General features: G+C 39.2%; 1 protein-coding gene across 1 annotated transcript in view; it reads right to left on the bottom strand.

Annotated features, from left to right (window-relative positions):
- TAFA5 (TAFA chemokine like family member 5) overlaps window positions 1-13,846 on the bottom strand; it is a 421,552-nt gene that overhangs the window by 319,850 nt on the left and 87,856 nt on the right. The gene's annotated exons all lie outside the window — the stretch shown is intronic.

Genomic DNA, 13,846 nt, shown 5'->3' with positions numbered 1-13,846 from the left:
CCGGGGAGGCTCCGCGGGAGCCGCTGCAGCATCGCCGGGCTGCGGGAGCCGCTCGCCGCCTCACTCCTTCGCTCGCTCGTCGGGCCGCCGCTCCGCCGCTCGCTGCCACGGCTCGGGGAGGAGGGAGGGAGAGAGAGAGCGAGCGAGCGAGCGGGGAGGGGAGGGAGCGGAGGGAGGGAGGGATTTCTCTTTACTGCAACTTCTCCCGGCTGGCGGCAATTTGTTGCACCCCCCGCCTCCTCCTCCCCCGGCTCGGAGATCCTCGAGATCCTCCGTGGCGCGGAGGGACTCGGCTCAGCCCGACATCCCCGGCGGCGCGGAGACGGCCGCCCTCCGCTCGGCTCCGCGCCTTCCGCCTCGGGGGCTCCGCTTCTTCCCTCGTCCGTCCCCGTCCCGGCGCCGCTGCCCGGCGGTGACACCGCAGAGCGCTCTCCGAAAGCCGGGCTACGGCGGGAGCGAGCTCAGTCTACAGGTTGATGCTTCCGACGCAGCCATCGCCGCGGAAAGCGAGAGCGCAAATGAAGGAATGCCATAAATCACCCCTTCTTTAAAAAAAAAAAAAAAAAAAAAAAAAAAAACGCCGAGGTTGTGGTTTTGCTGCCGCCCGCCCGCTCGCTCCAGGGGAAGGGGGGAAGGGCCGAGCTGCTGTACAGAAGCGGCTCCCCATGCAGCCGGGGGGTGGGCAGGCCGCGGGACCGCTGCGGCGGGGAGCTGGGAGGGCCGCCCCGACGGCCGGGAGTGCCCGCCGAGGGCTGCCGGCCCCGAGCTCCTCGCCGGGAAGGCGCGTTGGGGCGACGGAGGGAGCGAGAGCCGCGGGGCGGGCGGGGGCACGGGCGCTGCGGGAGCGCCCTGGCGCGCTGCTCCGCGGACGGCGGGAAGGTACCGCGATCCCCGGCCGGCTGCGGGGGGACTGCGCGGCGTTACCGGCGGGAGCGGAGCGGCGGCGGCCGCCGCGTTACCCCGGGTTATCCGGGACAGGCAGCAGCGCATCCGTAGTTTGTAGATCCAAACCAAGTAAGGGAATGATTGCGAAGCTGTGCTTTCATAGCTCTTTGATGAAATGTTTGCATTTATGCTGATTTTGTGGTAATACTCATTACTGGCATATTTTCTTAGTTTTTAAGAACCAGCAGGTGCTCAAGAGGCTTGGAAGGACGGATTAATACAGTATCAGTGTTTCTGTTGGGCAAACATTTTCCTGTTGACGGTGTGCAGTTTTGTTTGTTTGTTTGTTTTTTTGCTGATAGCACAGAGAAACACTGAAAACTATCCCTGGAATTTTAAACTTCACACAAATCCCTATAAACCCATTTATTGTATTCACTGTATTTGAAGATTACAGCAATGCAATGTTAAAGCAATGTCAGAGCTACAGTAGAGATACTCCATGTAAATCTTTAATTCTCAAATGTACCCTTTGGTGAGAAATTGGCCATGCTTGGGCTCAGTTCAAGTTGGGTTTTGTTTGTTGTCTTCTGGATGAAGAGGAAACAGGTTGAGTAACTAAAGAAAATTCATATATCTACACTTAAGCACTCCTAAGAAAATTGCACAACCCTACCAAACACCTTGAAAAAATGTTTTGTTTTTTTTTTAAGTCTCCAGATATGTAGATTTTAAAGGTGTCTCAACAGTTTATGCAGTTCTGGATCAGCAACATGTACCGTTCAGTATGAACATGCAAAGCTGGTAGGGAGATATCATGGCAAATTTTACATACTGCCTTCCAAAAAGCACACAAAGAGACACTGCTAGCAGACTGAAATCCCTTGTTTGCTCCTTTGAGGTTCATTGCAACAGTGCAGCCCCCATGTTCTTTGATTTTAAGCTGGTCTTACTTCGTGGAGCTCCTGCACGAGGCAAACACTCCTGGGCTCTAGCAGCCTTTGGAGCAGACCCTTTCAGAAGAACGACATCAGAACGCAGCGCTGTGCCTCCAGCCACAGGGGAGTCCCTCAACACGCACAGTGGTGTAAGTGGGAGCAAAATCTGGTTCAGCACTCACACAGTACGGAGATATTTAGTCTCATAGCAACAAGGGATTCCAGAAGACTTCCCATTTGGGAGGACAGTGGTACCTGGCAACGATGCTTGCTGTACTAAATATGGTGTGCTGTGCTTTTTGCATTTTCTTGACAGACTTGGACCTTTCAGGTATAGGATGATCCCTGTTCAAAAATAGCCGCCTTCAAATTCTTGACTTGTTATCTACATAAAGATTTATAAGATATTAAAGATACCTCAAATTACCAGCATGGACTTCTCTGGAAGACTTTTAAGAATAAATTCCCCTTACTAAAACACCCCGTGACCTTTCAGCCTATTAAGGTTTGAACCCCAACTAATGCAGTAACACCTGTCCAACAGTTCGCAAGCTGCTTGGGCCAAGAGATTTATAGCACCAACTCACTGTTTGTTTCCAGGTTTTTGCCAAAGCTTTGACCTCAGGCATCTCCAGTAATGCAGAAGCAAAAAGCTCTTGTCCCAGCAATAGCTTCTGTCTGGAAACCACTCCGCAGGGAATCTTCCACTTGTGTTCTAATGTTGAAGAGGGATGCTGAGCACCTGAAAGCCCCTTAGCACAGGTGAAGGATGGTCATAGAGCTGGAAGAGATTTCCAACAGTGTTGCAACTGGGAATAGCAGTAAGGAATGCATTTTCCAGATAATCACGTGGCAAAGGCAACTGCACTTAAAATATGAGCTCTTCCTGGTTCTTAGGGGAAGCTGCACAACAAATAAGTGCATCTTTTCCAAATGTATGTTCGATTTTGGAAATGCAGCTCATTTGTTCCTTTTTCTGGAACTTCTGTCTAGTTCAACAGAATTACTAAAACTGGAACTCTGTAGCGAAGACAGCAGCCCTTGCTCAATTCTAGAGGTTTAAAAATATCTTCTCTGCTCTGCATTTAATTCCATGGGGAAAAAAAAAAAAAATCCACCAACCTTTAAAAGATCCATTCTTCCATAATGAGATATTTTAAATTAAAAAAATGCTGAAGTTCCTGGAACACGACCATGTTTATATTGTGTTCCATACCACTGTAAATAAGCGCCTGGTATTTTCAGTTGTGTTGAATGTATTTTTGCATAATGATTTTATTCCTGTTCATGCGATAAGCCCCAAAATTATGCACGGCCAATGCAGATCTAAATACAGTAGCATGAGATGACGTTAGCCCATTTTCACTAATGAATTTGGAATCTACTACTGGCATTGAATCACACACACACCAAAAAAAAAAAAAAAAGAGAGAGAGAGAAGAGCAGACAGTATCTATTATTAGGTTATCTAGTCCAAACCTTTGCCAGTGCCCACTGGATTTCACTTTTGTTACTTCTGAGTTACTCAGGCAATATTCTGTCACCAGTCACTTGAGGCGATTATTCCAGCCCAGCGGTTCTCTCAGCTGGAATGCTTCTCTTGATGCTAAGTTTAACATTTTATTTTGTTGAAATTCACCCAGTTCATCTTTCAAGTATGCCTGAAGTGGCATTATAAATCCTTTCCCACTTTGAATCTAACCAAAATAAATGATATATTGAGTGTAAGTAATGAATACAGATGGGTATATTTCTACCAGTTATTTTTTTTTGCAGCCTCCAAATACTTTTTCCCCATTGCTTTCCACATACCAACAGCTGGTTCACATTTCCTTGCTATTAGGCCACCACATCAGCACTCCTCAAAATACCATCACTGATCTTCTGCTGATGATGGCAAGCACACCAAAATAGAAATTCATCTCTAGAGAGATTCTGTTAATGGCTGGTTTGAGAGGTGAGGTAGCTACCACTGTGTATTCACAGTGTATTCATCTGACCATCTCGTTCCATGAATGCCTGAAGTTTTCACTTCATTTTTCCCTTCACTCACCTAAATGAATGATGTGTGTGATTAATATGGCTTTAACAATTTTTTAATTTAACAATTATTTTTTTTTAACAAACCCTTCTTTCCGCTCTTTCTCCTGCCTGCAGATCCATGAAAGGGATAATGCAGTCAGGATGGTTTGGAGTAACCAAGGAGTAATTTTTTTGCTGCTGTGTGTCTTTTCTGCTTAATACTTCTGATGCATATTTTTAGGAAAAGTCTTTGGATTTTCCTTGGGTTTCCACTTGCCTTATTTTGCTGTTCCTGCCTTCTTTTCACTATTACTGAGCTTCTGTGTAGGTATGATTTTATTTATAGGGAAAGAACTGCGCCAGCAATCCATGTCATATGGACAGTTGTCCACTGGGAACTTCCTGCACATTCTTCCACTAAACAGCCACCAATTGGCAACAGCTTTTAGCCACTGCTGGCCAGGGCAGTACAGAAGCTGGCTAAGAAGTGAAAAGGTCTGTGAAACCACTGATCACTGCTAAGTTTCCAACCACCACAAATCAGAAATGACACAGTATGCCAGCCACAGGAACTATGGATAGCAGGGTTAAAGTGTATATCATCATATTCCTCCTTTTGTGATATACTTGTGGACCACCCTCCCCATATGTGCTCACCAAGCAATACAAAGGAGAGACCCTTATACCCCTCAAAGCTTTAAACAGCTCACTTAAGTACTTCTGATCTTGTAGTCTCATTTTACCTTACACACTCAACCTGTTACAGGGAGCACCTCACTTTGCAGTAGCTGCTCTGACACATTTAACAGCACAATTATAGATGACTTGGTAACCACCCATTGACTAAAAATAACCTAGCAACTGAAGACACACTTAGGTATCTATACTCAGATATCCCAGAGGAACTCTTCACAGTTCTTGGAGCTGGGGAAAACATATGTATCTCACCAAATGCAGCAGGCTAGGAATCCTCAGGGGTGGGGATGGGGAATATCAGGGGATGAGATAACACTGCACAGCTGAAAGATTTTCCAGACAACACTGCTAGCTAATCTCTTTTCCAACTAGCTCTGCAATTAAGGTTTCCTATTGAGAACAGTGACAGCATTATGACCTGGGGAATTTCTGACGTAGAAACAAAACCAACACATCTGGGACTGCAACATTTAGAGCGTTAACAGAATTCACTTCCTGCACTGGTGGCACTTGCAACCAGCACTAACGAACTAATGCCACTATGCATAGGAGAGAGGACACAAGCTGTCACAAAGTAGAAGCCACTGAGAAAGGAAATAGGACAGCATGTTCCGTGAGGAACCTTGCAATGCTGAAACTCATTCTTGCCTTCTGTAGCATGGAATCGTTTCCATGCGAGGTTTCCCTCAACTTCTTTAGGAAGAAATAAATCGATGTCTGAAGAGAGAGACAAGAACTTTCAGACAGGCCTCCAAAAGGTGTGATTTCATTTATCTGACACATGTACAGTATGTCTCCCGTTGGACAGTTTCGTATCTTTGAAGGAGGGAGGGGAACCCACCTCTCCCTTTTGTATCTGAAACAACCTCCCCCTGACGTATTACATCATCAAAACCACACGTGTCAGAATGGAGACAATTGTGTAATCATGTTGCCTGCCTGACCTTCCTTTTCACTCCCCTTTTTCTTTTTTTTTTTTTTTTTTTTTGCTGGTTTGGTTATGGCCTTCATATACTCAAAATGCTTTCAAGACGCTTTCATTTGTCTACAAAGAATAAAATAGGCAGCAACTCTGACACAGGAAGAGAACTACTAAACTCAAAGAGAAAGTCTACAGGGTCTCAACGGCCTTTCCACCTGCCCCCAGTTGTAAGATTATCATCTTAAAATAGTTCAGAGAGTATATAACACCCGAAACTCACAGTTAAGACTGATGAACAACAGCATAGTCTTAAATGTTCCAGTGACTGCAGAGCTACAAAAAATCACAAACAGGCTTATCCTCATATTTTCACTTTTTGTATTTTAAAATAATTTGCATTTTTTCTCACTTCTAATCAAAATTTATTTTTTTATTCCTTTTTTCCCTTGAAAAGGATTTGTATTATAACCGCGATGACTAAACAAATGAAATTAATGGAATTTAGTTAAGATCCACAGTTTCCAGCATCAATTCCTGAAGATCTAGCCTAAATAAACACAATTGAAATGTTGTGACATTTAAGCAGTAAGTTCTTCATTGAAAATGAGATCCATAAAGTAAGCCATGCAGAATAAGCAGTGACTCAAGTCATATGAATCAAGACATAGCAAACCTTCACATATCAGCCAGCAATGCAGTATAACAGTCTTGTACAGAAAAGTTCAAAAGTTAGAAAGTTTTGAGGGTTTTGTTGCTTTCCCTCACCTAAGTGAAGACGGGGAAAAAAAATATGGAATCAACAGGAGCAATAGTATACAAATTGTAAACACGTACTCATCAGCAGCCTGCCTAATAAGCTCTATGTCTTATAGCTCAAACTTTACCAAGAAAACTTTCTTTATATTTATTTACCCGTTGGCCTTCCCCCTCAAAACATGAATATCACAAACACTGATCAGGGGCTGAAATCACAAAACAATGGACACTTTTAATTGCTGATTGGTAAGAATGGAAACTGCAGCAAAAATAGAACATATCTAGAGCAAAGAAGGTGTCTCCAGAGTTAGATAAAATATGCTCTGAACGTACAAGGAAGAGACAGTGTGTGCCTCTGTAATGTTTGAACTTGTTGGCTGATATTACTGAGAGAAGGGGCAGTCACTAGTTGCTAATAAACCAGTGGAGAAGGGACAAATACTTTTCAGATTAATGTGCAGACGCTTTAAAAATATTCAAAACCTCAAACAAACAAACAAACAAACAAACAAACAAAAAAGTTGTTACATGCACAAAAGAAACAATTAGAACAGTTATGTGTGAGCTAAAATGGGTTTGCCACTATGGCATTCTTATTTTAAGCCTGAAAACTCTGTTTTCAAGTGTTTTAAACCTGAATCCAACTGTGACATCAAAGGAGACACAGAACGTTGTACATTAAATTTCCTCTGGGTCTGTGTTCAGGACATCATTTTGAAAACTTGATTAAGTAAAGGAGAAATTAGAGCACAAACTTGCTTGTCATTCTGAAATATAAAGCCATACTTTTACAAGCCATTCATGTATAATATAGTCTCCTAGTTTTCAATAATACAAAAAAAAGAAAAAAACAAACAACAAATTCTCAAGTCTCTAGCTAGACTATTAGATATGGACAGATAACACTAAGTAATATACGACAAATTTTGTTTAGTAGGATGAAAATGGATTACTGCAAGCCAATATGAGTTTTATTACCAGACTCTGCTATGAGAAATTAACACACTGGAGGCCCATCGATATACACCTGGGGTGGGATAATGGTAGGAAATACAGATTTATATAATCTCCTGCATGTGCAACCTACTTACTATTTGTTTGCTTGCTTGTTTTTGTATTTTTTTTTTCTATTTGCCAGACACATCAGACACGCCAAAGCTTACTACAGCTAATGAAGTGGACACTGTATAGCAGCTTTGCACTTTTTTTTATTTTTCTTTTTTGGTGAAAAGCACATCTCTAAAGGATTATATCCTCTTTTTTTTTTGTTTTGTTTTGAAGTAGAAAGCTTTAATTACAACACGAAAGGGGGCATCTAAGATTTTGGCATTTAAAAGCAAAAAAGTAAAGCTATTAAAGCGGTACCCTTAACATACTGGGCAACATTAACTTTGTTATGTTACAACTTCAGCTACTAGCAGCACACTAACTTCAGTAAAAATCTTGCAGATACTGAAGCTGATTCAGTCAGATTTCATATGGATGAAATACTACAAAGAATACTATAGCAGCAGAAGGTCCACACAAACACCCCATGCCCATATAGCCCTACTGGGCAGAGGTTCAAGTTCAGTAGCCCACATGTTTTTAGTTGCTAACGAGTTACTAACGAGTTTAGTTGTTTTTTAATTGGTCACGACTGCAAGAATGTATAAGTTTACATGTGCAGTGCAGGGTCGATCACAGATTAGAACTGGAATATGAGTTGAAGTCTTAAATTGACATACTGGTTAAACCATGCCCACAGAAAGAGTTATCTTTGACCCTAAAGTCACAGCAAAAATTTGATTACAGTTTACCTCACCAGTATACTAATATAATGCTAACATTATAACATTAGATCAGTATGATATTATACATTGAATGGCTACATTAGAAGTGGTTAATGATGACAAAGGTTTTTTGTATGAACTACTATACACAGACTTGATACAGTATTTCATTTTTGAAAATATTTTCTTGTTTTGGCAAATGATTAAGTGCTTATTTGGTTCATTTTTATACTTCAGAGGAAAGATTTATAGTCTATTCTGTCATTAATGCAAAAAAAATAATAGGTTAGTAACACATTTTATAAACTGTATGCTCTCAGTCCATGCCACAGTGCTTTCAGAACGTGTCAACACTCAGCGATTTCCTTACCCAGCTCAAAAGCATCTTGGAAGCACCCCGGACAATGTCTCATATACAGCCATTGAGGGTTATCCGCTCCAAAATAGCTGTTATAATCTGAATGGAAGAACCATAAATGATTCAATTGGAATCACTTCTGAAAATGAAAAAAATAAATGAACACAGAATAAACTACAACATTAGTGGGTCTAGCAGCCCACAGACCTGATGATCATAGAGCTGAAGACTTTGAAGTTTCCCCTTATAATTACTCTACTTTATATAATGGCTACCTCCAGATGCTGAGAACAGTATTATTAAAACTGACCTCCAGTGATTTTAGAAAGCATTTTTGCATCATTTCAGATACAAGTCAACGAAGTACATACCCAGCTGCATCTGATACAACTGAAACTAGGTAAAACAGCCTTTTTCTCCCCCACCCCCCCTTTCCTTGAAAGAGGCTAAGTATTCATATCTTCCCTATAAAGGAAATATATCATAGTATATAGCACATGTCTACTTACAGCCTTCATACTAAAATTCAGCCATATGAAATAAAATCCTAAACTCTAATGCCGCCAAATGTTGGATCCAGCAACAGTTTGCTTTGTTGACTCTTTTGTTGTTGTTGTTGTTGTTGCTTTTTGTTGTTGTTTTAGTTTTTATGAAGAAACTATGACATAAAAAGAACACCCCTTTTTTTTCTTTTTTTTCTTTTGTTTTTTTTTTTTTTAAATAAAGGAAAAAAAAAAAAAAAAAAAAAAAGTATTCCATGAAAACAGGACAAATCAAAGAACTCAACAAAATGACAATCACGTGTCAAAAAGAGGGACTAGCAAAAGACAGTATAACAAACTAGAATAATTGTAATAGGGCATTTTACATTTATTTTAAATGCCAACAACATAGTGTATTCTCTTCTTCTGTTTGCCCATACACATTTTTTTTCCTCCACATGGTATCATTAGTTTTTTAAATAAATATTCTTCCTTCATAACCACTTTAGAAGAATACAGAAAAGAAATGAGAAGAAGGTAGTATGAGCAACACAGTTTCTAATTGTATACAGAGCATCACCTTATGGTTTAAGGTCTGCAAAGAGATGAGGAAGGAAGAAGTTAATCTGTTGGAAACATGTGCAGTTGGCATCAATCCTAATGGCATGCCATAGGTATGAAGCTGTTTATCAATAAAGTTGTCCTATCAAAGTGGACAGAATAAGCATATGAGCCAGTGACTTCCTACTGTGAGAAATCACGACAATCTCCTGTGCCATAAGGAAAAAGTTCTTATCCTTTCCAGATTATACACTCTACTGCTTCACATATCGAAAATGTGCCTCAAGAAGTTGTTGGCATGGGATAAGGCAATCATTAAGTTCTAGTAATGCAACTGTAGTAGTCTGAGTAGGTTTAACTGTTTTTGTTTTACCTGTTCAGATATACTACTGAAGATATTTATGTTCCTCTTGAGAGACACAATGGAGGATGAGAAAATTTTAACAGAAACTTAAATTTTCATCGTGGTGGTGGTCCTATTTTTGATAGGCTGGTGATCAGAATGGAGTTGTGCAAACAGGCTTTTTTTTTTTGTACAATGTCTTTCAGCATATAAATTGTTATCCCAATTATTTTCATGTGCGTGTGATGCATGCCATGTATCAAAGAACATTAGTTTGACATAAAATGTAAAAGATTCCCTATTTTTAAAACAACTGGTCTTTTGAGTCTTTTGAGATTTATTTTTTTTCCAAATATTTTGGTAGAAATTTTATTGTTATTGCTGTAATCTAGTATGAAAATACAGGCATTGGGGAAATTTTGGGTAACAAAGGATTGCACTAACGCCTAATTAACAGAATCATGAGCAACTTAAAAAGAGATGTCATGAAAAGCAACAAACTTCAAATAATGTTTCATTATTAAATATTGTTAATGATGCATCTTTTTGATTTTACTTCAGTACTGCAACAAGTTTTACTAAAAAAATATTGAATTTTGATTATGAATCTTCAAACATAGGTCCTGCATCTACTGAAAGACTGAAAGGAGAGATGGCTGTACTGAAACTTTAGCTAAGCCTAGAAAACAGTACATGAGGTTGGGAGCAGACTGATGATTGTGAATTCAGTTAAAATTACATATTGCTACCTGTAGCTCTTTCTGTAGTAATTTTGTGATGGAATATTCTATCTTGCTTCTTTCTTTCATTTGTACTTCTGCCCACAGTGGTATATTTTACTTATATGTGTAAAAGAGGATGATATCAAACCCATTCAATTCACAGTAACAGACAGGAATTTAATAATATTAATATTAATATTAATATTAATAATAATAAATGATACAGCTCTGTCTTATGTATAGCTAATAAAGTCTAACCATAGCTTAAAAGCAGTATTCCTCTTGAGAAGCCATCACTTTCAGAAGCGTTTCCACTATCACTTACACAGGAACTTTATTAAAGAACAATCCTATTCAGTACATATTCAAACAATAGTGCAGGGATGGACTTCACCACAATCTGTACATTAACAACAAGCAATCCTATAAGCCCAAGAAGCAATTATGCTGGTTTAAACTATATGTTTACAGCTTGTAATTGACTGCAAGTTCTGATTTGCCATAACTGGATACTTTTGAAGATCATGTGGATTCTCTAGATTTAATACAGAAAGCAAGGACACAGTATCTTTTCCCACCACTGCGGCATTTTCAGTGTTTCTGTCTTCCAACAGCCAAGCATTTTCATGAACCTTTTGCAATCTGTATTTGATACTTGTCTCTCTTTGGGAAATGTGGTTGATTTCAAGGTCCCAAATTAAAAAGTTTTACGCTGATGTAGAACAGGTATTTTATTTCCCGAGTTTCAAACCTCTAAAACCCTTTCCACTTCTGAGAAGGACTGCTCACTTTCATCCAGATCACTTACTTCCATAATTTATCTTCTGCCTCTACTTTCTACAAACAAAAACAACACAAAACAGCCCTTTATGAAGTCTTTGCAGCAACAATTTTCCTAGATTGGAAACTTATTATCAACAAGTTCTCTATGAAGGCCTTGGGAATACTTAATATTCTTGTTCTTCTCCTTGGTGCTAATGCTCTCAGCCCCACATTCAGATTTTAATACTGTACAGCACTCAGCCAGGCAAATTATCAAATCAAATTACAGTGGCTCACCAATTTACCTCCCATCAGCTCTAAAGCAATACCTTGTTAACCTGCTGTAACTGTGTTGTGTGTCTGAACTGAACACGAATCAGTGAAGGTTATTTCAGAAAGAAAGGACAGACTGAAAGAGCAGCTTATTTCCACAAGGAAAAAAAAATAGGGTAGACATTTGAGCAAACTGTTTAACTTTAAAGGCAATTAGGCGATGGAATGACTTGCCTGAGGAGGTAGTTTAGACAATGTAATGAGAAGTGCTTAAAATAGAATAAACTATTTGTGAGACAGATACAGATGTAAATAATCCTCCATGTTTTGAACTAGATGAATCAGGAGAGGTATCTTTTCTATTCAAATTCCTGAATATAAAAATTCTATTCTCTTTCCTTGGGAACAGCTTTCAAACTTATGACTGTTCCCACCTGTTCTGAATACTAAAGTGAGACTGCACTCCAAAAGGCAGTTTAACCTCGCTGTATCATTATAAAGTAGATTTATTCATAACAAGCATCGATGAAAAACTTCCAGCAAAAAAGTCCTTAGTCAGGGAGATGCACATTGTTGCAAAAGTGGATTGTTTCTCTAAGTGCTTATATGGCCCCATCACTATAGTATCCAAGCGCCTTACAAACATTAATGAATGTATTCTCACAACACCCCTGGGAGATAGAGATAGTATTATTAGCTAATGCACAAAGAGTAGCTTGTCCAAAGTCACACAGAAAGTCTGTGGCACAGCCAAGACTCAAAACTGTGATTTCCTGCTCGCAGCCGTAACCATGACTATATTCTGCCATCCATATACAGCATTTCAAAATATGTTACATATAACCTCAGATCTTTACACAATAAGCCTCTCTGTTCAGATGCAGATTCCGTTGCTGACTTAATAAATAAGAATAACTTTGTTTATTGAGAAGCTTCATTACGGCAACAAATTTACAGGTTACTGAAACAATGACAGTTAAATAGGCCATAACTGGTTCCAATATAGAAGAGCAATAGAAATGTATTCCTTGATCACCATATCCAGAACAGGATGCACCATATCCAGAATTGGATTTTAATACAAAAAAAATATTTTTCTTCAGATGATGTAAAGCATTTCGTTATCTAGAAGGAATAAAGTAAAAAAGGGACAACAACAAAAACAAACAAACAAACAAAAACAGGCTCACTATATTCCCAACATGGTTTCTTTCAGATAAAATATTTCTGCTATTTGTGTAATACGAGGTATATAGTACTTTCAATTTTAATGAGGTCAAATCAGGAGGGACAACTGCAGTAAGTGTATTTACCCCAGAAAAACAGAGAACAGAATCATGCAAAGATATGCACTCAGCATCAAGGTTGTTCTCCATATTACAGGATAGTTTTTTAGTAATTTAGAGAGGATAACAGTATAATGAACTCAGAGATCTGATCAAATGATGACATGATTCTACCGAATCAGGAACACAGCACATTGTCTTTCATTTTGGAAGGGGAAAGGTACAGGCATCACATTTTTCCTCAAATGCTATAATTTTTTTTAAATATAAAAGTATTGGACAACTGCATAAATAATAGAAAAAGATGTGAAGGGGTAGTGGATCATAAAGTGAATAATGATCAAAAAACACCATGTTGAAAAAAAGTTAAGCATAACTTTGGAATTCATTGACACACACACACACACACACACACACACAAAAAAAAAAAAAAAAAGAGAGAGACAAGGCAAGCAGCATCTGTTAAACTTCGCTCCCGCAGTTCCAACAATAGCACATTTTTTCAGTTTGTGGCTTCATGTCTTAAGAAAGACGTAGATAAATTAGATCTGGTTTTAATTAGAGCTACCAACATAGCAGAGGGGATTTACATCAGATGCTAATTGAAAACAGTCTAGCTATCGGGACAGTTAAATGATGGTGCAGATTATCACTGACAGAGAAGCCACATCTTAACGTGATTTTTTTTCAGTTAAATAAATATCCATTAGGGATAATCCTCATTCTCATAAGAGTATAGACTACACTGTGTCTCGAGATTCATCCCAATATTTTATATGTATATTACTGCATATATGTATATATATATACATATATATATACATACATATCATTGCAGTACAAATACTAGAAACAGCCATTCAGATCACCTGTTCTCAATGAACCCCAGTTTGGAATCTATTATTCTTTCCTTCTCCTTCATTCTCTCACTGAGATGTCTTATTGGTGTTTACTTTCCCAATAGATCAAAACATCATAGTCTGGCCACAGTGAACTTTATCAGACAGTGCTGAATTCATTTAAATATCAAGTTGAGAACAGTGCTCCCCTTTGGCAGCAGTAGTCCAG

Source organism: Centrocercus urophasianus, unplaced genomic scaffold, assembly GCF_019232065.1.
Source record: "Centrocercus urophasianus isolate 14NV4802_14NV808 unplaced genomic scaffold, USGS_Curo_1.0 seq_15, whole genome shotgun sequence".
NCBI lineage: Eukaryota > Metazoa > Chordata > Aves > Galliformes > Phasianidae > Centrocercus > Centrocercus urophasianus.
This window is presented reverse-complemented; position numbering and strand designations above follow the sequence as displayed.